The sequence below is a fragment of the Chelonoidis abingdonii genome, chromosome 2 (assembly GCF_003597395.2).
Source record: "Chelonoidis abingdonii isolate Lonesome George chromosome 2, CheloAbing_2.0, whole genome shotgun sequence".
Lineage (NCBI taxonomy): Eukaryota > Metazoa > Chordata > Testudines > Testudinidae > Chelonoidis > Chelonoidis abingdonii.
This window is the reverse complement of record NC_133770.1, coordinates 244141289-244165418: the sequence shown is the minus strand read 5'-3', so window position 1 is coordinate 244165418 and position 24130 is coordinate 244141289. Positions and strand designations below refer to the sequence as shown.

At 44.0% G+C, this 24130-nt stretch overlaps 1 long non-coding RNA gene across 1 annotated transcript in view; it reads right to left on the bottom strand.

Moving 5' to 3' along the window:
- Nucleotides 1–24130, bottom strand: part of LOC142046242 (uncharacterized) — a 64627-nt gene that overhangs the window by 39892 nt on the left and 605 nt on the right. Inside the window, exon 2 of the long non-coding RNA XR_012655133.1 lies at nt 23428–23488. This is a non-coding gene — a long non-coding RNA (uncharacterized LOC142046242). The remainder of the gene's footprint in view (nt 1–23427; nt 23489–24130) is intronic.

Sequence of the window (24130 nt, the reverse complement as noted above, 5' to 3'; positions counted from 1 at the left end):
AGGGATGTTGTGAGGCTAAACACATTAAAAACTGAGGTGCTCAGGTACTGTAATAATAGGGGTCATATAAGAATCTTTAGATGGGTATGTTCTTGTTCTCATAGATGGTGGGCTCTCATGTAGGAACCATGAGTGGGATGGTCAAAAGTGAGTACACGTTTCATTGAATTCCTAAGTGACTTAGGCACTTCTGAAAATCCCACTCTCCAACTAAGCCGCTGCTTAATGTAGCATGGGGACAGAATTCTCAAAAGCCCTTGCCAATACCATGGCAGTGAGGGAATTGTTAGCCAGACAAGGACCCAGCCATGATTTTATCAGCTAGGACCACAAATACAATTACATTATGTGAACGCAACGTAAGCTGTACCCAGCTAATACATATTACTGAGGTCTTATTTTCTTTTCTGGACCAGGCAGGGTTTTCCCAAGGCATAATTCACAGCAAAGAGTTTAACATTTTCTAAAATACTCTAAATCCTGTTTATCCGCTTCCTCCTCGTGAGATATTCAAAGCCCCCAGGTGAACAGTCAGGTCTCCTTCCGATTGTCAGACAACTGGAGCCTATATGATAAAAGAAACAGTACCATGTGACAAAACACAACAAACACAACAAAACACGGCTCAAGTACTAAATATTGAGCACTGAATTACCACAGTGAACTGTTTATGATCAATCCACAGAGGGGCAAAAAAATTGCATACAAATTCATTGAGGGTCAGATTTTGCCACATTTATGCTCAGATGTAGCCCCACTGACTTTAATGGGATTGCCAGAGTAAGGTCCTACTGGATATACAGGTGGAAGAATCTGGCCCTAAATACACTTGCATAATAAATCAATTTGAAAAAGTACACTCTGCTTATGAACGTGTCAGGAGCAGAATAAGCAGCTAAATACATACAATATATCAGTGGCTGTGAATCATTTATCCCACTCTAGCTATCTTGTGCGGCAGACACCATAAAGCCTTTACAAGCAGATAAATGCTCTTCATAAACATTTATTTGCTGGAAAAAAATCAACATCATATGACCAATAAGGAAGATCTTCGTGTGTGTTTTGGGACTTCTAGCCTAACCCCATCTGCTCTCAGTGGTAGATCAGGCGGCTTTCTACCCTTCAAGATTCACGCCTATAAGCTCCCATTTTATGGCTCTCATTCTGTTCCACATTTTAAAAAAGCAAGACTTCCATTGACTTTAGTGGAAAGGAGCAAACCCTCTGATAACTCTGAATTAAGTTAATATTTTAACTTCTAAGTTGAATTACCCCACTAATGACTAACTGCTAAATATGGCTGTAGTTGACCATATATAATATTCTGAAAATGATTTCATAAAGCCATATATTCTGATACAAATATTTTTTAATGTTTAAAAAAAATGCAAAACTCCTTTTATCCGTAGGAATAATATCAAACAAATCAGATGGTAAGAACAAACATAGTGATTTTTGTCAGAATCAGTTTAAGAGAGACAGCTCAGGACAAGTTTGGCATAATAGCTTGACTCATTGCTGCCACTGGCAACCTGTGTTGCGAGGTCAGGGACCCACACTGGGGAGCAGCATGAACAGGGCTCTTGCTCTGTCGGTCAACAGATGCTGTAGAGGGTCTTATACTCAGATTCTGAGAACATATTGTTAAGACCAGACTGTGAGAGGCCTTAACTAACAGTTAGGACAGGAAGTTGACCTAGTTGTTGGAACAGGAGTGATCAGGCCTAGTGGCCACAACCCAAACCAGAAGCAGGGTTACTTAGTCCAGGGAGTGAGCCAGAGTTGAGAGCCAGGAAGCAGGAGCCTAGGCTCAGAAGCTGAATACCAAGTCCAGGGAGTGAGCCCACAGTCAGAGATCAGAACCACAGTATCAGCTGGAGCCAAGAACTGAGAGCAAGAAGTAGGAGACTGGGAGCAGGAACAAAGAGCTGGAGCCAGAGGCAGGGACAGTAGGCAGGAGCAGGAACCAGAGACAGGAGGAAGGACCAGGAGCACACTGAGCACAACACAGCTACTGCCTCAGAATGCTAGTGAGGAGCCAGGAACCTAGACCTGCCACAGAGTTTAAGAATGCGCCTACTGAAGTCTTCAGCCAATCAGGACCCCAGGTTCATTAACTGAATCAGCTGGGGCCTGTGAGCTGGATCTGGTTTCAGCTGTGGCTCCCTGACACATGCAATTTTTTCATGGCAGCCCCAGTCACTGATAGAGAGAGGCCTATCTGACATTAGAAGGGGTGCTTTGATACTAAAAGGAGGGGAAAAGCAGTAGGACAAGTAAACACCCCCACCACCAAACAATGCTTACAAAGATCATCTTTCCTCAGGACATGCAAGAGTGAGATCAAACTCTGAGGCGTCATCCCAGGCAAATAAACTCAAAGAAAAAGAACCTTTTATAAAATATTTGCAACCAGGAAAGAATGCAACAAAGACTAACCATGTCTGTTCCCCTACTGGTGCCATTTTGTTGCCCACTGTAACTCTGATGACCTCACAGGCTGCTTCCTGGAAACAGTTGATCTGTACAATGTAAGAGTAAGCTCCTCTAATATGCATAGCATCAGTTGCCTTGTGAGTTGTTGTCCAGGGGTTGGTTGTTTGCTACTACAGTTACCATTTTGTCATTGGGCTGCATATTTGCTTCCTACAGATGCTATTTTACTGGTGAGTGCAGAAATTACAACATGCAGAAAAGGCACCTCAAGAGCTATATCAGCATTTTCACTACAATGTTCACTGCCAAGTAACAAATAAAGTCAAAGAGGAACAGCCACAGAAGGGTGCTGATAAAAAGCAAGGAGGGAGATGATGAGTCAGTGTGGAATTAATCCACCATCAACACCAATATGATCATCATGAACTATATATCAGTGATAGATATAAAACAACTGTTGGATTCAGCATGCCTTTAATTAAGCAACTGATCTTGCATAACCATGCTACTAGTTTCTCTTACAATACATATTCCTTACATCATTCTCACCTCCTCCAGGCTTGGCATAACCTTTCCATAAATACAATAGCAACAGTTAGCTAAACATGAATATCTGCATGACAAAGTGAACCAAATTTCATTTCAGAGAATGACTACTGACCTTTTTCTATAAATTAGGCAACAATTTCTAAAAGCCAGGGTACTTCACAACAAGGCATACTATAATGAATTGCCAATTTTCTCATCAGCAGCAAGTGAAGGGAAGTTTCTGCTGCCTGCTCCCAGAATTTCCCAATCCTCAAAGCCACTGACTGCCACTCATCATGCTATAAAAAGTAGAACGGTAAAGAAAGTAGGAAAGAATAGAGGAAGTTGTATGAAATGTTATCAACTACTTCATGGACATTTTTATCAAAGACCCAGAACTGCTAGGTCTCAGAATGCCTCCATTCTTCCAGTCTTCTGAACATTCTTGTTAAACATCAGAGAATTGTAGCATTTGGCCTTTGCTTAACAGTGGCAGAGAACTTTCCTCTGAAATCAATGAGCGGATTCAGAACTGGTTTATTTGGTTTAATAAGAGCAGCAAACTATTTAACCATATTTTTAAAGTTCCATCCCCTCAGTTTTCTCTGGGCACATGCAGAACAGGCTAATCAAGCCAGCCACAGCTCAAGAACTGATATTATTCATATTTGGAGGGCTGAAAATCTGTTTTCATTGATTATACAACAGACAAATGGCGATTCTGCAGCTGACTCTTGGGACACTATGTAAGATATGCATGGCATGCTGAAAGCATTGTAGCCTGGCTTTACAAGGGGGAATTTCCTAGATAAGGACAGCATCCAAGAAGAGAAGGAAGGAAGAAGTGAGTGAAAAAGCATACAGCAGCATATGACCTGTGGAAGAGATAAGAGGTTTGGGATTAGAATAGTACTTTTGAAGAATAAGTTTCCTAAAGCTAAATTAAAACTAGAATAAAGTGCCTTCCCATTTGAAATCCAAAATATACACATATGGGCAACATTATAAGCACCTGTACCTTCCCTCAATACCTTGTTCTTCCAGATTCCGGACACAAGATCCAGGTTTGAGGCAAATTGGCTAACAGCTACAGTTATAGCAACAAAACAGAAAGAGCAGACCCTTTCCCTTTCAAATGAGAGTGCAAAATTTGTATTTCAAAATGTTGGCTATCTCTTAGCTATCTGAGAAGCTAGTAATTATCTGCATTTTTTTTATTTTCAGGAAATTCCTAAATCCCCAATGATTTACAGGTAACTTAAGCCATGCGTGTGAAGATTGATCTTATGTCTAAATTTGGTAGTGTTCTTTAATAACTAGAGTGACTCTCCATCTAAAAGCAAAAATATGCCAATCTGCTGTTTTCTTCTCTGTACTACTTTTGTACTGCTTCATCACATCAAAGTGATCAGAAAAGCTTGAGAAATAAGAGCAGAACATCCATATAGAAGAACAATGCAAGATTAGCTCATGGAGTAGATAAAGCAGAGCACTCTGCTGTGACAAATATCTTAGGGTTTGTCTGTACAAACACTTAATGTACAGCATGCTGGGAGCAAACCTACCATCCACTAGCCCAGGGGTAGGCAACCTATGGCACATGTGCCGAAGGAGGCACATCAGCTGATTTTCAGTAACACTCACACTGCCCCAGTCCTGGCCACGGTCTGGGGGGCTCTGCATATTAATTTAATTTTAAATGAAGCTTCTTAAACATTTTAAATACCTTATTTACTTTACATACAACAATAGTTTAGTTATATATAATAGGCTTATAAAAAGAGACCTTCTAAAAACGTTAAAATGTATTACTGACACGCAAAACCTTAAATTACAGTGAATAAATGAAGACTCAGCACACCACTTCTGAAAGGCTGCCAAGCCCTGCACTAGCCTGCCTCACACTCACTGTCCATGCGGCCCCTGCTGCACATGTTGAAAGCTCCCTTAAGCGCTCTGATCTACTCCTCTTTGAAATTGGAGTGGGTCTCAGGCTCAGACTTTAAGGCCAGAAGGGAAACATCATGATTATCTAGTCTGACGACTTGCAAGCTGCAGGCCACAGAACCTCATTCACCCATTCCTGTAATCGAGCACAATGGGGAACTTTTAGTGTGCAGTAGCAGGGTCGACATGGACAGTGACTTTGTGGCAGACTAGTGCAAGGTAGATTTACACCCATCTTGCCATGCACTGTTTGTATAGACAAGCCCTAATTTAGACTGGAAGCTCCTTAGGGCAGGAGCAATCTTTTTCTGTGTGTGTGTATGTGTGTGTGTGTTTGTTTGTACAGGGCTAGCACAGTGGGGCCCTGGCCTATGATTGGAGTCTATAATGCTACTGTAATACAAATCATTAGAGCTGTCAAGACTCAGAATTTCTAGTATATAGGAAACCCCAACATTTTGAAATTTGGTTTGGGTTCAAAATTTTCCACAAATCAGAGATTCCTGAAACGAGAAAAATAGGAACACTGACCCATGTTGTTTTCAAAAGTTCCAGAATCCTGAGTGAAATTGATATGATTCTTGCCACTGCCACAGGGGCTCACCTCTTAATAGTTCTGGTGGCTGGTGAGCCAGCTGGCCCGTGAGTCTGGAAGCCCTGAGGTCCCAGGGTCCTGCGCAGTCCATGTGGCAGGACTGCCCTCAAGCCACAGACCCTCAGAGCTCTGGGGTCCTCAGCAGTCCACCAGGAAGGTTTCCACAGTTCAGTGGAATTGCTTTCAGTGCTTTCACTGAAAATCAGTTTTCACCGGCATTTTCTAATTAAACTCTGTTCCAACTAGCTCTACATATAATAGAGAAAAGAGGCTTGTTTGCAAGTTTCTGAAAGTTATTTAATGTATTTTCTTTCTGAAAGTTTACCAGTTTGGGAATACCACTTTTGCTGCTCAACAGCCTAGTGTCATACTGAGGGGTCTAGGTGAATAGGTTCAAGTTGATTCTTCAAACTAGTACATTTTCCTATGTGTGCCACCTTTTATTGCAGAGTCGAGGATTTCACTTTGTAACAAGTCTAACTGATATGGTTAAAAAAAAAATAAGTGAGTAAACTAATACCGCGATGATGGGAAACCTGAGTAAAAACAATAATTCTATGAAGTGTGAACTGCTCTCGTGCATCTCAAAAGGATGATAATTTTGAAGCCTAATGACCAATTATTTCATTGTTGATATACTTCACTGCTGCAAGATGAAAGGGAAAACCATAATATGACGATCAGTGCAATCTATTGTGAATGACAGACTATTCTGGTGTCACAGCTAAGTGGCACTTGGGTTGTGGCCATAGCCTGAAAGAGTACCATCCTCTCACTTCCTTCCCCACCCCCAATCCTACCCCGGAGGGCCTAAATTACAAAGAGTTCTAAATCTAGCAACTGCATTCTGAATAGGATGGAATCTTGGAATTATAGCTGGAGAGAGACTATCATAAAAGGAATTATCATCAAATCCAATCAAAACTGCCACCTCCACACTAATGAAGTGTACTCTATGGGGATGTAGGGGTGGGGAGAATCACTGAATGTCCAAATTTACAGCAATTCTTATGTGGCTGATAAGATGGCTCTGTTAGTGAAGGAACCTATATTAAAGGGAGCAATAAAAAAGAAAGTAGTTTGTGTTTGTTCTTTGGTTTCACTCAGGACTCAGTTCCTCCCCTATCTACAACTGCACGATGCCCTTTTCTAGCAACGAACGTTCTATGTATTTAGCTGGGGATAAAATTGGGCCCCTTAACCTTTTTTTAAAATGCTTCCATGAGATACACATCATGTTGTGTTACGTTTTCTATCTTGCAATTCCAGAAGTAAGTTTGAAGAAATTTAAATTCAGTCAACACTAGACAGAAGATACCTTATTTTTTGTGGGTTTCAATGGGCCTGACTGTGTCCCCTCATTTGAACCTACATAAATCATAAGTAACTCCACCTAAATCAGTGAGTTTACACTAGTGGGAAAGCAGCATGAGAGGAAAAATATGACCCCTAGTGAATGAATTCATCCTTAACTGAAGACCGAATGTTAGCAGCACCCCTGCCTTCCAAGTCAGAACTGAATCCATATACCAGAACGGTGTTAGGGAGGAGCTGTGCAAGATATAAAACTGAGATCGTAGCCACTGTTAGTTAATAAATATACCATAGGGTGCTTGGGCTGTTACCCCAAAGACACTGGCCAAATGTCATTTCAGTTAACTACCTTTTGAAAACAACTATTTCACTTGTTCCTTTAAATGTTTCACTTTGAGGCATTAACATTGCTATATAGTGTCTGATAGAGCCTGTAAAATGGTTGCCATAAATCTAAATCCTGTGTGGTAGTGTCACGGGGAACTCTACTCACCGCAGGACAACGCTGCCTCCTGACAGTTGAGGGGATTAGCTCTGCCAGGCTGATGCTCCTTCTGGTGGTCACACTCCATCTCTTTCCCTCTCTGCAGCTCCTCTCTTGTTCCAGGAACTGCAGCCTACTCTTTGTGACTCATCCACTGGCCAGGTCACCACGTGGTTTCCCCTTCAAGGGGTGTATACGATGTAAGCAGGGGAATGGCCTGACATTGTAGGGAACATTTCTGGCTTATACACTACCCCGCTGGAATTGGCTAGCGAAAGGATCCGAGTCCTCGCTCCCCCTTCCTTTTACCCAGAGACCCGCCTGACATCGAGGGCTCCCCTCCCACTTTCCTGTGCTACAGTCCTTGTAACCCCGACAAGGTTGGGCCCAGGATTCCTGAGGGCTCAACATCACCCCCCAGTCTTGTCATGGTCACTTAGAACAGGGACAAGGGTATCCCCACTCCAGGGTACTTTCTACCCACTGGACATTTCCCTGACCCACTGATCATTACATACAGTTCAAAGCAAATACAATTTATTAAATAGCAACCAATTTAAAAAATAAGGAAAAAATGGGGAAGGTTAAAGGAAAACATGTAACCCCACTCTGTGGCCATGGGGAAACCACAAACAGCTGTCTCTGGAATGTAAGGGATGTTCAGTCTGTACCTCATGTTCCAGACCTCCTGCCCAGGCCCTGGCTGTGCTGAAGGGATGCTGCGGGTCAGACACTTGCTCTGGCAGTAGCCAGACGCCCTCAGGCTGTAGGTCGCAGGACCCTTCTTCCCAGTGTCACCCCTGCCCCGTTGGGGTTACGAGCCCCCGCCAAGTCTGGCCTATAAGGCATCTTGGCTGGGGGCATCTCTCTGCACTGGGCTCCCTGCATAGGGTCCCCTTGCTCTCCCTCGCTACTCACTGCACCCGGTGCCAAACTGCTCCAGCCCCAGCTTCACTATGCCTCAGCACTGCTGCTGCTTTGCCTCCAGCTCAGCTCCTTCTCTGGTTCTCTCTGGCTCTGGCTGCTGCGCTCTCCTGAGGTTGGCCTTGCTGTGGCCCAGGCTGCTCCAGCTGACACGGACAGTGGGACCCCAGGCTCCTGACTTCCTCATTGGCCAGTCTGCCCTGTCAGTCAGGCTGATCTGGAGCAGTGGCCTCTCCCCATTGGTCCTGGGGACTGTCAGTCTCAGTGTCTTGATTTCTCATCTTTTCTCTTTCTTTAGGTACTGGGAGAGGACCAATCAAAAACCTCACTAAGTTTCAATGAGGAGTCAACAGTCACCTTACACAAAGTCCCTTCTCACCAGCAACCTCAGGCTGTCTTCCCTTTCACTGCCCCTTGGCCACTCCCTCAGTGGCTGATAGGGGAACCTGAGCCTGTCCTCTACTCTGGGTTCCAGCCCAGGGGTCGTACAACACACAGCCAAGGTCTGTTCAGTCCCCAGCCTTGCTGCTTACTCCCTGGGATGGTTCCTAGGCTGCATCCTGCAGGGTCTCTTCTCCATCCTAGGGTTGCCAGGCATCCAGTTTTCTACCAGAAAATGCCTGGTCGAAAAGAGACCCTGGCAGCTCCAGTTGGCACCACTGACTGGGCCGTTAAAAGTCTGATCAGCGGTGCAGCGGAGCCCGGGGCTAAGGCAAGCTCCCTGCCTGCCCTAGCTCTGCAGGGATCCTGGAAGTGGCCGCCAGGATCCCTGCAGCCCCTAGACGCATGGGTGTCCAGGGAGGCTACATGCGCTGCTCCCACCCCGAGGGCCAGCTCCACAGCTCCCATTGGCCAGGAACCATGACCAATGGGAGCTGCAGGGGTGGTGCCTGCAGGCACAAGGGCTGCACACGGATCCTCCCTGGCCACCCATGTGTCTAGGGGATGCAGGGATCTGGTGTCCACTTCTGGGAGCCATGGTAAGCACTGCCATGACCCCACACCCCCTCCTGCACTCCAACCCCCTGCCCAAGCCCGGAGTCCTCTTACACACCCAAACTCCCTTCCAGAGCCTGCACCCCCCCAAATCCCTGACCCAGCCCCCTGCTGCACCCCAAACCCCTCATCCTGGCTCCACCCCCAACCTGAGGCTTCACCCCCCTGCACTCCAACTCCCTGCCCCAGCCCAGAGCCCCTTCCTTTGCCCCAAACCCCTCATCCCTGGCCCCATCCCAGAGCCCACATCCCCAACCAGACCCTGCACCCCCTCCTGCACTCTCAACCCCTCAGCTCTATCACAGAACCCCCTCTTGCACCCTAAACCCCTCATCCCTGGCCCAATCCCAGAGCCTGCACCCCCAGCTGGAGTCCTCTCCCCAACCCCAACACCCTTCCCCAGCCCAGACAGGGCCGGTGCAACCACCAGGCAAACTAGGCGGCCGCCTAGGGCGCCTAGTGGTTGAGCGCACCTAAAAGCCCTCTCAGGCGAGGAGGTGGAGTGGAGGTGAGCTGGGGCGGATGGGGTGTGGGAGGGCCACTGGCATAATGCGGGGGGGGGGGGGCACAGGGGAACCTCTTCCTGCCCCAGATCACCTCCATTCTTCCTCCTCTGCTGAGCACACAGCGCCAGCTCTAAGTCTCCTCCAATCGGCGCCACAAGCCTGGGAGAGGAGAAGAATTAGAGCGGCTCCAGTGTGCTCAGCAGAAGAGAGCTGGGGAAGCCTCCCTGGGCGGGGTTAGCTGCGGGGTTACCTGCTGCGGGGGTGGGGCTCCTCTGGTAGGAGGGGTGGGTGGCGTGTTAGCTGCTGCAGGAGGGGCAGGGTTAGTTGGGTATGGGCATGGCACAAGGTGGAAGTTTCGCCTAAGGCCTGAAATTTCCTTGCACTGGCCCTGAGCCCAGAGCCCTCTCCCGCACCCAGAACCCCTCATTTCTGGCCCCACCTGGAGCCCGCACCCCCAGCTGGAGCACTCACTCCCCTCCCTCATCCCAACCCTCTGCCCCAGCCTGGTGAAAGTTAGTGAGGGTGGGAGACAGCGAGCAACAGAGGGAGGGTGGATGGAGTGAGTGAGGTTGAGGCCTCGGAGATGGGGCAGGGCAGAGGCAGGGCCTCAGGGAAGGGGCGGAACAGGGGTGTTCGGTTTTGTATGATTAGAAAGTTGACAACCCTACACCACGCAGCTCTCTTCAGGGTACAGCCTTTCCCCAGGGTCCTACTCTTTCCCTGGGTTCTTGCCTTCTCTCTCTACTAAACAGAAAGTGACCACAAACTTCTTCCTGGCAGCCTTTGCTGCTACCACCATCCTGGGTTTATACTAGCCCAGCCCACCTCTGCTGAGGTGAACTTCTTTCTAATCAAGGCTCTCCACTCCGCCTGTATTTCACTTATTTGCTGCTTAACTGACTAATTCAGTCTGCCTGACCTAATCCAAATTTACAGAACCAGTGTAAGGAGTACACCTCATTCACTGAGCAATCCCCAAATTCCAAGCTGTGTGCCTCCCACTAGCTCTAAAATTCTTGTTTTCCTTCCACAGACTTTGGAGAGGCTGGAAATAACTCCAGAATATAAATCCTATATTCAGATATAATGCCTAATACTTCATCTATGCAGAGACAAAGGTTCAGTTAGTAAGAGGGACCATTTAGGAGCCCCTTCTGGGAGCCACATATACCATCTGAGCAAGAGTACAACATGAATGTTCCTGCTTAGATATACAATGGAGCCCTGTCCCACTCTGTACAGTCAGCACTGTCATAAGTGGTGTCAACCACCAGGTCCCATGTGTTGCCAAGCCAAGTGAGTCTGAGTAGTCCAGTCACTGTTTCTAGGGTACACTCCCAAGCTCAGACCACTTGTCTGATGCTCTTCCTTGGGACATGAGAATCTGAAGTCCAGCCACACTAGACCATGAAACCAGTTCCTCAGACCTCAAGAGCTCACATTCCCCCACGTCACTCATACACTCTCCCCCAGAACCACACCTGTGCTGTGGGGGCTCTAGGCTTCTAGTTAAATCCCTTCAGGGACAACATGTCAGGAAAGCAAGAAACACGGATTTAACAAAGGAATTTATTAAGCACAGTCACTTTACTCATAAAAAGTTACAAATCTTTGAGAAATAATAAAAGTCCTGAGGTGCACCCTCCCTTAATCTGAGTTTCTGAATACCCCTTCTGTGTTTGTCTTGTGTTTTGCGCCATGTAGAGTTTCTCATACACTCTTCTCTTCTGCATGTCCTGTTTCCATATGGTGACATTTGCTTTTCCCACCTCCATTCAGAGCAGCACCCCTTCTTAAGTATAGTCTCTGTCTCTTTAGCCATGTGTTCCACTGGAGAGCTCCAGCCTCCCCACCTCCCAGCACCAGGTAGGCTTGCCCAAGCTGTTGAGAAGGGGTGAACAGCAACAACATTGTTTCTTGGCACAAATGACAGTCATTCAGAGTTGATAGCCCCAGTTTGGTCTGTTCTGGCTTCTTTGTGATGGTTCTTAAATGAGGTATTAAGCTCCTGTTCTAGAATGCAATGCAGTAACCTTGCATTGGGCAAGTTTAGATGCACAATTAAAAAACTGAGCTGTTAATATAAATGGAATTCACAATTTGAAACTGACATATCTCGCTATGTCACAATAATATATTACTCAAAATAGAGTCCAAAGGCCCCCTGGCCTATCCCAAATCGGGATAACTCCTGGCTATTGCTGTGTTCACTAATGCTTGGATGAAGTGTGAACTTGGAATCACAGATCCCAGCTTCCGCTGCTTGGCCAAGTGTCCAAACCCATGGATTGCTCTGCCTAGGCTATACATACAGCCTACTTCCTGGGCCAATCTCTTAAGCCTACATTTAGGCATATTCCCTCCACTAACATGTCAGCAACATCTGTTCTCCCAGCATAGCCTGCCAAGCCCCAAATCTTCCCTCAGCATCACCCCTCTGCCAGCTGATTGGCCCAAAGTCAATCAGGTGGCCTTTAACCAATCCCACATCCCCACTTAGTGGGTATGACCCTCTGATCTGGAGCCATAGACCCCTCCTCCAGTGAGAGGAGTCCTGGCAGCGGGAAGTCAGGAGTGAAATTTCCTTACTGTCCTTGAACCAACCATGGTTCTGGGATAGAGGGGCTAGCTCATCTACTGCCCAGCCCCGTGGGTTGTTGGGTATGGTGGGTATGGCTGGGCCTTAGACACTGACATGTGCATGGGGAGAAGAACGGGGGGTTGGCAGGCCTACATTGTGCTCCTGGCAATGTTATGGGCTTCTCTGGTGTTTTATAGGCCAAGGCCAAAAAGAAATCTGTTGATAGCTATGGAGCAGCTGTGTGATGAGGGCAAGTAGATACCATTTCAAGACTGAGAATATAGTTACAGAAAGCATACTGCTTGAACCTTCTAGCCCTCTCTTATGCTCATTTTTTAACTGGTATTTTAGTCTGGCTATTTTATACATTCTGATTATTTCTATTGCATTCATGGGGAAATATGGAGATCCTCCAGTGGCAAAAAGATTCCACTGAAGTCCTATAGCTGCTAATTAAAGATTATATAGCCTAGTGATAAAAGTGTGAGATTCATATTTCAAACATATGGTGTTAAAACCCTCAATTACTGTTGTACTTTTATTACAGCTTTGATTATTTTTTCCATTAGTGCAAGTTAAGATTAATTTTTACTCCTCTTCCAAATTAAAAAAAATCTTATCCAAAATATCTTATCCAAAAAAGCCAAGTTAGAAAGAACAGTTCAGCCATAAAGATAGTATGGGTCCAAATAACATTAGTGGACGTGTACCCACTGTCACCAACTGAATTTGTCCAATAACTATAAAAACAACTACATTAGAAAAGGGTTAGTTGTTTCAATTGTCCAGTAAAAGAAGACATAAGGGCTGATTCTGAGAAAACCTAAGACATATAAAGTTCATATTAAAATAAAATGACTTCATATGCTCTTAGGATTTTTCAGTACACTGGAACTATGAATGCAATCAGTATGAATTCTCGGTACTTAGCACCTCTCAATGCATGCTCAATCCTCCATTAGGAATAACCTTAGTTCCACTGCTTTCCAAATCAGTGCTCCTCTGTGCATGTTTATGAAACCTAGGAGAGGATCAAATTAGCTCTAATCTTTAAAATTCACTCCTGTGTAAAAGGTCCACATGAACAATGAAATGACTGGATGTGGGCCTTCTTCACAAGGGGTGACATTTACCCTACATGATTAAATATTCTTATTTGAGCTTAATTGTTTCCCATGTAAAATGTTTTTGATTAGATAATTCCTTTTTCCTTATTCTGCTTTGTTTTGTTTTCCTTTATATAGATATCTGTCAAATGTAGAGATGAAGAGGATTATACATATAATGCACACAGATGCCATAAAAAGCTGTATATATAATGAATTTATTTTAACTGTATCAAATAAAACCTAAAGAGACAAACATTTAAAGGACTAGTCTGTGGCTAATATTGAAAAGAAATTTTTAAAAATGTGTGAAAGGGTATGCAGGTGGTGTGAGCTGGTAACTGAAGATAACAGTAGAAACAAGGAAAATGTTTAAAATACAGTAGAACCTCAGAGTTACAAACACCAGAATTAAGAACTGACTGATCAACCACACATCTCGTTTGGAACCGGAAGTACACAATCAACCACACATCTCATTTGGAACCAGAAGTACACAATCAACCACACATCTCATTTGGAACCGGAAGTACACAATCAGGCAGCATCAGCAGGAAAAAAAGAAAAGAAAAAAAGCAAATACAGTATAGTACTGTGTTAAACGTAAACTACCAAAAATATAAAGGGAAAGTTTTTTTAATATAAGATGAAAAGATAAGGAAATTATTTCTGTGCTTGTTTCATTTGAATTAAGATTGTTAAAAGCAGCATTTTTCTTCTGCATAGTAAAGTTTCAAAGCTGTATTAAGGTTCAATTGTAAACTTTTAAAAGAACAACCATAACGTTTTGTTCAGAGTTATGAACAACCTCCATTCCTGAGGTGTTTGAGAATATGAGATTTTACTGTAATAGAGTCTGTAAAAGGGAATGGTACTCAATGTTGCTGTTAAAAATAATATCCCACAGACATAACACTGGAGGACATATTTACAGTTCTTCCATGGTAAAAAAAAAAAAATCTGTGCTGCTTTATGGTCATATGTTTTATGCATCAGTCTGAGCAGTGGCCTTATTCCAAATTCCAACACAGGAATTGCTTTGCATGCTAAAATTTCATTTTTAAACAGCCATTGTACAATTCATTTATTCCTCTTTCAGCTTTTAGATCTTTGAAAAACAAGAACGGTTTTACGTTATCTTAAGCTTTCTTGCTGTATGCACTTTAGATTGCTACATATTATTCTCTGCAATTTTTCATCTTAATAATTACTAGTGCTTTCTTTGTTATCCTAAACAGCCCTGCCAGAGATAGAAACAATAGCTCCAAGGCGGTGGAGGCTATTCACTTCCTTTTCACTGAATAATTGTTTCCTCTCCTGGCTCCAAGATTTATAGTGACTCATGTTCAGAGTAGCTCATCTTCAGAACCTTTTATATTTTCATGCTTATCTTTAGGAGCAGGTGGCTTTTCATTTCCATACCTATCACTAATATTCTCTTGCAAGTTTTGCCTGTTGTGTATGAGATAAGGGCAACATAATCTAGATCTTTTATAACTTCTCTACTCAGTTATAATCTTCTTTGCAGGATCTCCACTGCTCTCCCCATCAGCCAGTCTGACCCCAATTCAGCAAGGTACTTAAAACATACCTTGCTTTAAGCTTGCAGTCCCATTGACTTCAGTGGTACATTGCTGAATCAGGGCTTCTGTCACTAATCAAAGAGAATTACAGGTGTCATCTCCCCTTGCTGAACAACCTGACTGGATGGTGAACCCATTCTAAATGTTGGCCAGTGCTGTGGGAAAATTACCACGCTTTGTGTTTGGATCAGAACAGCCTGAGGCTCCTTTATTACAAGAATGCAGGGAGAGCCAGCCAGTCTATCTGCTCTCCCGAGAAAGGGAACACACAAGCTTATATACATCAAAACCACATTGAGTTACACATATTTCCTTGTTAATATTTTCCCTTATTAGGAATACAGCAAAAACAAGCTTTTCCCGTTATTTACAGGTTGTTCTTTTGTGGTTAACAGCTTTCCTAACACTAGTTATTGCAGTTACATTGAGCAAGATTAGCTGTTGCAATTGTGTCTTGTTAGTAATTTTCCTTTCTCTCCTTTTCCCCCCTGACCACGCACACAGTTCTTTTGACCAAAGATTAGGCCTACTCATTTTTCCTTTACAGTGTTCTCTTTGGTGCCTTTTTGGCACCATCTTGGCCTAAACTTTCATATTTATTAAATTTTGTATTTTTGATTTTAAACCCAATGACTCAGCCTTTGGTTTGGTTGAAGGCAACGACAATGCATGGTTAGTACGAACATGGAAAGTGCTATTATAATTACGCCTTTTACAACAACAACAACATAATCCCAGGCTAAACAATAGTAAGAAAAGCATTAACATCCCCATTGTAATAATATGATGGGGTTGTTGTATGGCCTTAGTTACAAAACACAGTACATCATATGTAGTACATAAAGTAGACACTTTATAGGCTGTATGAAAAGCACGTCTTTTAATTTGATATGTATTTTGAAGCATATTAAATTTTTTTTTTTTTGTAATTTAGAAATTTTTTGGATCTCTGGTAGGAGTGAAAGCAAATTTTGGAACCGATTAGGTACTAAGACAGTTCAATTAAAAGGTATTTGAAACTTAAGGGCTGTTTGCAAATTTTTGTTCGCAGACCAATAAATAATATTACTGCCAGCAGCAGTGGTGAGATTGAAATGTATATTTTGCAAAATGGTGGCCTTAATGTACACACTGCTATTATTTGCTTGGAAAAGCAGGTGTCCCGCTAGAGGAGTTTCTTGTCCCTTACCCTCCCAACAAACATGGTTATGAAAGGTGAACAACTTCCTCTGGCCTTAGCTTGTGTATCCACTGGAGCTGTGGGGATTTTAATGGCCAGAGTGTTTATTGGCTATCTATCCCTAGTCAAATGTCGGGTGTTATTTTAGGAGCACCAACTATAAATCAGTTAGCAAAACAGGTATTTTAATTTTCCAAATGTCTTGGTGAATTTCCCAATTCTACATGCATCCTTCCCACGGACCTGGCAGGATTCAGTATAAGGGAGCTCACACCCCTTTAATGAGTCCGTATGCTTTGAAGGAGCATTGTGAATGTTTGCACTTTTACCCAGAAAATTTTCAAGTATGTTTTCAGGACCATACATTAGCTGATACTCCTGAAGTATCTGTAAGGGCAGTGGGCCAAGTTTGATGCATGGGATTACTTTGTATAGCCATTAGCTGGTTATTCAGGAAATCCTGATTTCTGAATGTGCCAGATTCTACTGCAATGCCTTTTCAGCCTGAGTGATATTTAGCAACAATGTTGTCAGCAGTTTTTGGGTTATTGAACTAAGGGCAGAAATAACACGTAATTCCCCAACTTCAGCCTGCACCTGAGTTAACTGTGCTTCAGTGATAAGACCTGTGGCCTTTTTTAATTGTCCTAATTTTTTTTTGTGTTGTTGGCCCTTGTAAATATTTTAAATTGCAGCTGCACTGTTGGCACCATTCCATAAGTGTTTGACCACCCTTTTTTTTTAAAGAGGAAACCCAGGCCCTTTGCTGTGCTAACCTAAGGGCAGCCCTTTTGAGCAATTAGGGTATGCAGAGGTGACTTGGAAGCTGGATAAGGGCAGTGTGAATTTTGTAGTTTTTAGAGTAGTATTAATTAGGGTTCATCAATATTCTAACACATCCCTTTTTGGTGAAGTACTATACCACATCTGTTGGCTATACACTTTTATGTACTTTTGAGAGGCATTGACATTAATAGCATAGGAAGGAGTATATTGCAATATGGTGCAAGTTAAGTTATTAGTTACTGGAATTATTTTAATACAGATAAAATTTTCCATGGCAGAACAAACCCTTTGGGTATACATTTGATTATTTACTAATTACATGACCAATTAACAATAAGGGCCATTTTAGGAACAGCCATTTTATTTACCCCTTCATAGAACGCCTCGATTTTAATTTCTGATTTCTGGGGCTTATTTGTAGTGATATTTTTATTTCCACCAACCCATTTGTTTTTTATTTAATTGTTTACATACACTATTTTGGACTTTGAAAAATAATTTTTCTGAACAAAATTTTAGTACATTACTAAGATCTGAAGGTTTGGGCCAATGGATTTTAGTAGACTATACCGTATTATCTGTATTCGGGTAAATTTTAGGGGTGATGGCATAGGTGGAGGGAATGGTGGAGGAAATGTTTTTGGCAGCAAGATGTTTTTGATATTTATCCCCTGGAAGCCCACTAGGGAGGGCAGTACATTCCCATGGTACTTGCCCAAAAACACAAGTTGCAGCCTGAGGAATAAACTCCAAAACCCAATTAATACCACATCACCAAGAATAGATCTGACAATTTTCTCCCTGCCAATATACAATACTTTGTTTTCTTCACCAGGGCCAATTTTTAATGTTCTTTGTTGTTAGGAATTTCCGGACTCCGGGGGTTTTAGCAGCGTGAGTGGACGGGGGGGTTTTTTGGTTGGTTGGGTTTTTTTGTAACGGTCGTGGTTTAGCATTATACCGGGGGGAGGTTACTAGCACATTACTCAGATTCTGGTCCAGTGACCTTAAGGGACTGTATCCTTTGATGGTGGATTTTATTGTAGAATTGCTGGTGGTTTTGGGCATCCAAAAGAACATAAAGGTATTATGAAGGTTTAACAATAGCAGCAAGAGTATAGCTACACACATGAACCAAACTGAGGACATGAGCCATTTTTGCGCCATGCCTGTTTCTTTTATTTTGGCTGTGGAGTTAGCCATGGCAATTAGGTGCCAGTGAGCGCTAGGCTCTCCACTGGGCTATTAAAGGCAGTATTCTGGCCTTGTGTCTCCTGTTTCCCTTTGCCAGTGGGCTGAAGCTTCAGCTGGCTGTAAAGGCAGCGTGAGGGAGATTAAGGGGGCTCCGATTGCCACGGACCGATGGATCGGGGTGCTGAGGTCTAATTTTGTTTCCTGAGGTTTTATTTAGGTTCTTTTTGGGGGCCTGGAGAGAGGTTACTGCTACTATTACACTGGTCACTTTCTAGAGCGGGGTCTGCCAGATGGAATTTTTTAGCATCTGGGTTTAAAGGCGGCATTGTCTGTTTGCAGTGGGAGGCATGGATTCAACTGACAAATCCCTTCCATTTGACTGCTGTGTGGGTGATTAACAGGACCTGGTAGGGGCCTTACCGGCGAGGCTTTAGGGAAGGATTTTTTTTGGTGTACTTTAATGTAGACCCAATCTCCAGGCTGCAGTGGGTGGCACAGCATGTCAGCTGATTCAGGCAGGGCACTTTGTACTTGTGAGTGAATAGAGCTAACGCACCGCATTAGTGTTTTGCAATATGCCATAACAGTGTTATTATTCAGTTGCAAATTCAATTTGTAAGGGATCAGGGGAGGGGATACTGGCATTCTTATAGGTCTGGCCATAAGGATTTTATGTGGGGATAGGCCATGTTTGTATGTGGGTGTGCTCCTCATATACATGAGGGCAAGGGGTAGGGCATTAGGCCATTTTAGGCTGGTTTCAGCACAGATCTTAGAGATTTTGTTCTTTAATTTCCATTTTTCCACTCGACCACCCCTGCACTTTTGGGGTGGTGAGCACAATGCAGATGTGGAGGGCCTTGCAAATCTGCTGCATGATTTGGCCTGTGAAATGGGTGCCTCGGTCACTGTTGATAGAGACGGGTAGACCAAACTGGGGGATAACGTTTTTTAACAATCTTTTCTCCACAGTGAGGGAATCGGCCTTGGCACAAGCGTAGACCTCTATCCATCTAGAATATATACAAACACAGACAAGGACATATTCATAAGAACAACATTTTTGGCATATTGATATAGTCAATCTGGATATTTACAAAGGATCCCCACAGGGTGGGGTGCACAGCTGGTTTAGTTCGTACTGGTCTGCCACTGTTGTGGGCTAGGCAGATAGGGCAAGAGTTAGAGTACTGCTGCGCCATTATGGAAAAATTTCGGGCATACCAATGTTGAAGCACTGATGCTATCATCCCCCCTTTGCTCACGTGTGCCATTTTATGGGCCACGCGAGCAAGATAGGGGAGCAAAACCTTGGGCGCCACCATGCGGCCGTCTGGGGAGCGCCACAAGGCATCAAGATGTAAAGCACATTTATTCTGCCTCCATTTTTTATTTTTTTTAAATGCTTTGAGGTTAAATTTTGCATAAGAGCTAACTTTGAGTGGAAATTGGGCATGGAGGGAGACTGTGAAATAAAGAAAATAGAGCCAAATGGAGCCAGAGACCCATAAAGGGCCGCCTGCCTGGCAGTAGCATCTGCCAAAGCTTTTCCTCTTGTAACATTATTATAAGGCTTTTGATGAGCAATACATTTTACAACAGCAATGGCAGAGGGAAGCTGAAGAGCAGAGACAAGAGCGTCAACATAAGGCCCATTACAAATGTTTGTCCCTCCCCCCGACATGAGAAATCCTCTGTGTTTTTATAGTTGCTCATAGTTAAGGAACACCCTGATGGCATATTGGGAGTCTGTGTAGATGGTAACAGATTTGGTTTTGGCCAAGAAACAGGCACAGGTAAGGGCAGCAAGTTCTGCAACTTGGGCTGAGTGTGCTTTCGGGAGGGAGTGGGCTTCCACAGGCTCGTGTTGGGAACTAACAGCATAGCCGACCACATGCAGGCCTGCAGGATTTTTAAGATAGGACCCGTTTACATAGAACAGCAGATTAGAATTATGGAGCGGAAGGTTTTTGGAGTTAATTTTAGGAGTGGAGAGTTTTGTAGTTACGGCTAGACAGTTATGAGGTTTTTTATTGGCAGCAGTGGGGAGTAAAGAAGTGGGGTTAAGAACAGGGCAGCAAGTAAGAGTTACATTTGAAACATTTAAAATCAGCATTTTATATTTAGTTAGTCTGGAGTTAGAGATGCTGGGTTTTACTTTTTAGAAGTAGGGCATGTGGGACAGCAACACATAGAGTGGATTTCAGAACGAGAGTAGCAGAAGTTTTGACAAGGGCAGTGGCTGCAGCTTCCACCTGCAGACAAGAAGGGAGTCCAGCTGCCGCAAGGTACAAGGTGAGCTATAATATGCAAGGGGTTGTTGCGCATTGTCGTGAGTCTGAGTAAGGACCCCTAAGGCTATTCCCTCCTTTTCATGGCAGTAGAAATTAAAGGGCTTTTGATAGTTTGGTAGGCCCAAGGCAGGGGATTTGGTGAGGGCTTGTTTAATTTGAGTAAAGGCTTTTTTGGCTTTAGGGAACCATGGATGGGGCTTTTGGACCTTGTTAAGAGTTAGTTTTTGCAGAGATTTGACAAGGGCTGCATACCCAAGGATTCATTGTTGGCAATACCCGGCCATGCCTAAAAAGCCACACATTTGCTTTTTAGTAGTTGGTTTAGGGACCTGGAGAATGTCTTGTACTTGTGAAGAGGACAAGTGCCTTTTTTCAGGTGAAATATTATGTTCCAAACAATGGACCCTTGGCAAACAGAGCTGTAGTTTAGATCTGGAGGCTTTGTGGCCCTTGTGAGCTAGAGCTTTCAAGAGTACAAGGGAATCAGTTTTGGAGGCTTTTAGTGAAGATGATGCCAGGAGCAGGTTGTTTACATATTGGACCAGGGTGGACCCCATGGGGAGTTTAATGTTATCCAGATCCTTTTTGAGGATCTTGGAGAACAAGGTTGGCGATGTGATGTAGCCTTGGGGTCCAAATGTATAGTAAGCATATGGGAAAGTAAAGGCATATGTATACTGTATGTATATGGTAAGTAAAGGCAAACAGATACTGGCTATTTTTATGAATAGTGATTGAGGAGAAAGCCAAACAGAGGTTAATAACCATAAAATAAACAGTGGAAGGGGGAATGCAGGGAAGGATAGTAGCAGGATTAGGGACAATGAGGAAGGTAGGGAGCATTAACAGCACGGAGATTTTGAACAAAACGCCAAGCTTGTTTGCCAGGCTTTTTTATAGGTAAAATGGGGCAGTTACATACACTGACGGTAGGAATAATGACTCCTTGCTCGATTAAGGAGGTGATTACTGGTTGAATTTCTTCCTCAGCCTGTTTTGAGAGTGGGTACTGCTGCACCCTAGGAAGGGGTTTTGCTGGGTTGGGCAGACCCAATATACCCAACTTGGTTGGCATGATTAGCTCACAAGGAGGGAGGGACCTTAGCCAGCAATTTTTGTTGCAACAGGGAAGGGCTGGGGTAGGTTTCCTCCTTTTTAGTGTCCACCTGTAAGACTGCCAGGACCTTATCATGACTAAGACCAGGCACATCTAAATACATGCCTCCTGGGGTACAATAGATGGTACAATTCAATTTACAGAGCAAGTTTTTTCCCAAAAGGTTAACCGGAGAGCAAGGACTGAGGAGGAAAGCATGACGGTTAGACAGAGGACTGACAGAAACAGACAGCAGTGAAGAAACGGGTTTGGGAATAGGAGTATTGGCCACCCCTACTGCATTCACTATCTCAGATGTTAAGGGAGAGAGGGGAAGTCGCTGGTGCGGAAAGTAGACTGCAAAGTGCCAGTATCTAGCAGGCAGGAGGTAGGGGTGCCATTAATTACACAGGTTACATATTTTGGTCCAACGGAATAAGCAAAGCAATGACGTAACCAGTCTCCTGGCTATCCTAACGGCTTTGATAGAGTAAAGGGGCTGGGGAAGGGGTTGATGGTGGAAAGACAGGATTAGTGGATTGGTTAGGCTGGTAGGGACAATTCTTTTTTCAGTGGCCCTTTTGCTTGCAATAGTGACGCATGCTATTACTTTGTTTTTGGGAAGGTGGGCAGAAGAAGGAATTACAATTTGGCCTCCGCCCTTTCCCCCACAATGGGTGATTGTTGCGAGGTTTCTGTATGTTTTGGATCTGGAAGGCCATTAACTTAGTTTTCATGGCATCCTTTTTTTGTTTTAGTTGGCGGTGATAATGTTGGGCAGCTGCTAAAATTTTATCTAGATTTTTTTTCTTCTCATTCTACAATGCCAATTTTTAATTGGTCCCCCAATCGTGGATTGAGTCCCTGAACAAAAGCAGCTACCACAGCCTGTCTGGTGGTCTTTTGAAAACTTGTTTAAGGTGTTGCATATAATCAGCAGGATTTTCTCCTTTATTTTGTTTACAGGTGCTAATTCTGGCCCTGTCTGCTTTCTTTGGGCAGACTGTGAGGACTGCATTTAGCAGTCTGTCTCTAATTTCCTCTATTTTGGTCTGATCGTGTGGGCCATCCGTGGGCCACTGGACTACCTTATAAATACAATTAAATGTTTCCCTGGGCAAGACTTCTCTTAGGAATTGGTTTAAGTCTGCCCAGGTGGGGTTATAACAGCTTATGATGGTTTTTCCCAGTTCCTGGTGAGGCAGATACCACCTTGGACCTCCGGCCCTCAGTATGACAGTTCCCAGCAAGACGCGGATCACCTTGGACCCTCCGGCCCCCAGTATCCGAATTATTTTCACTCGAGTCACTTACACAAGGATGGCTTATTTAGGACGTCCACAACTCTCCTACAGCGCCCTTCAGCAAAGAGTGTTGGCTAGCCTCAGAGAGAACAGCACCGCTTACTCTGGTGCTTCAGGTGAGGTGATTGGATCAGTCAGTGGCTTATGAACTGCCTTCAGGTGGGGACAGAGACAGGGGAGGAAAGAGGGTCACAGGAAAGGACCCTTCAAGGATGAAAAAGGTTAGGGTCACACAATCCTAGACCCAGCCAGGCCCCTCACTGGTCAAGCCATGCAGAGTGAGACTGCCTCAGTCAGGGCCCTCTCTTTGGCCGTACTAGTTGCGGTTACAGGGCTTGCATTAGCGACATCTCCAGTCACAAGCTGGTGGGCTTTGCAGAGAGCTCTGTGCATCTTCCTGTGACCCTCACTCACACTGGCACACACAGAGTCCTACCCAGCCACCCACATGGCTCTTCCGGGGGCAACCAGAAGGGCATCAGGCATGTCTGGTAGCAAAAGGTGCAGATCCAGCATGCAACTGGCTGTCCTCCACCAGAACACAAAATAGAGATTTAAAAGGTCTCCTACCTTTCAGAAGGTGCCCGGGTCCGATGGGGAACAGTCCGCGGTCCTCCGGTCCGGTAGTATGCTGTGGATCCGTGTCACAGCACTAAGAATTGTGGAAAAATTACCACACATTGTGTTTGGATCAGAACAGCCTGAGGCTCCTTTATTATAAGCTTGCAAGGAGAGTCAGACAATTTAGCTGCTCTCCCGACAAAGGAAACACACAAGCTTGTATACATCAAAACCACATTGAGTTACACATACTTCCCTATTAATATTTTCCCTTATTAGGAATACAGAAAAAAGAAGCTTTTCCTATTATTTACAGGTTGTTCTTTTGCGGTTAACGGCTTTCCAAACACTAGTTATTACAGTTACATTGAGCAAGATTAGCTGTTGCAATTGAGTCTTGTTAGTAATTTTCCTCTCTCTTCTTTTTCTGTCTGACCACGTACACGGTTCTCTTGACCAAAGTTTAAGTCTACTAATTTTTCCTTTATACCAGCAAACAGCCATCCAACATGCTACAGTTCTATAAAAGCTTTAGATACTATTGTCATAAACAGATAACTAAGGGTTAATGTTTCTTTTACCTGTAAAGGGTTCACAAAGGGAACCAAACACCTGACCAGAGGACCAATCAGGAAACCGGATTTTTCAAAGCTCAGGGGAGGGAATTTTTTGGGTCTGTGTCTTTGTCTGGCTCTCAGCTATGAGAGGGGAT